Source organism: Cicer arietinum, chromosome 3, assembly GCF_000331145.2.
Source record: "Cicer arietinum cultivar CDC Frontier isolate Library 1 chromosome 3, Cicar.CDCFrontier_v2.0, whole genome shotgun sequence".
In the NCBI taxonomy this organism is placed as follows: domain Eukaryota; kingdom Viridiplantae; phylum Streptophyta; class Magnoliopsida; order Fabales; family Fabaceae; genus Cicer; species Cicer arietinum.
This window is the reverse complement of record NC_021162.2, coordinates 5,701,537-5,702,515: the sequence shown is the minus strand read 5'-3', so window position 1 is coordinate 5,702,515 and position 979 is coordinate 5,701,537.

Sequence of the window (979 nt, the reverse complement as noted above, 5' to 3'; positions counted from 1 at the left end):
TGTAAAACTACATGTTTTTGATGAAGACAAAGATCAACAATTATGGTCAATGCAACAAGATCAAAAAGAAGATCAAATATCTTCATTAATAAGCTTCAAATCCAAACATTAAATGTTAAAATGTAAAGATATATGATACAAACCAATATTTCAATTACATGAGAACAAGTCATATTTACATATGTATTTAAAGTATTTTCAAAAGTCAAAACAACATTAACAAAGTCTTAAAAATCATGTTTTTGACAAAATGCATAAGTGTATTCGAATACAGCATCCTGTATTCGAATACAAAGCAAGTCAGAAGCAAAAGTCTCAAAGTTGTATTCGACTACGACTATGTGTAGTCGATTACACTGCAAGTCAGTGGCCAAAATCCCTATATCTGTATTCGACTACAATAATCTGTAATCGAATACATAGTAAGTCAGTGGAAAATTTTCACAAATCTGTATTCGACTACACACATGTGTATTCGAATACAAGGTATAAATTTTGAATATTTTTAAACGTTACAAAGAGGTGTATTCGAATACACACATTCTGTATTCAAATACAACTAGAAGCAATACAATTTTTCAGATCTGGAATGGCTCCAAATCATTGTATTCTTTCATTAAACCTCTTGGATCAATGGCCACGAATCTGAAGAGATGTTTATGGAGTATAAATACCCCATAACTTCAGATCAAACATACACAATCCTTGAATCAATACCCTGAACAATTTTTGAACAAAATTCTGATTTTTACAAAGTACTTGCATTTCATTTTCATATCATTCAGAAAGGTTCTCAAGTACTTGAATTGTTATTGGATTGTTAATCAATATACTTCCCTTATTCTTATTCAAATCATATTGTATCACTTCTAAAAGAAAGTAATACTTTCTTAGAAAGTAGCTTAATCTAAGATAGTGGTGTGCTATCTTAGGAGTGTTGTTAGAAGTTTGTAGCAAGAATCCCAGGGTGGGAGTTGTA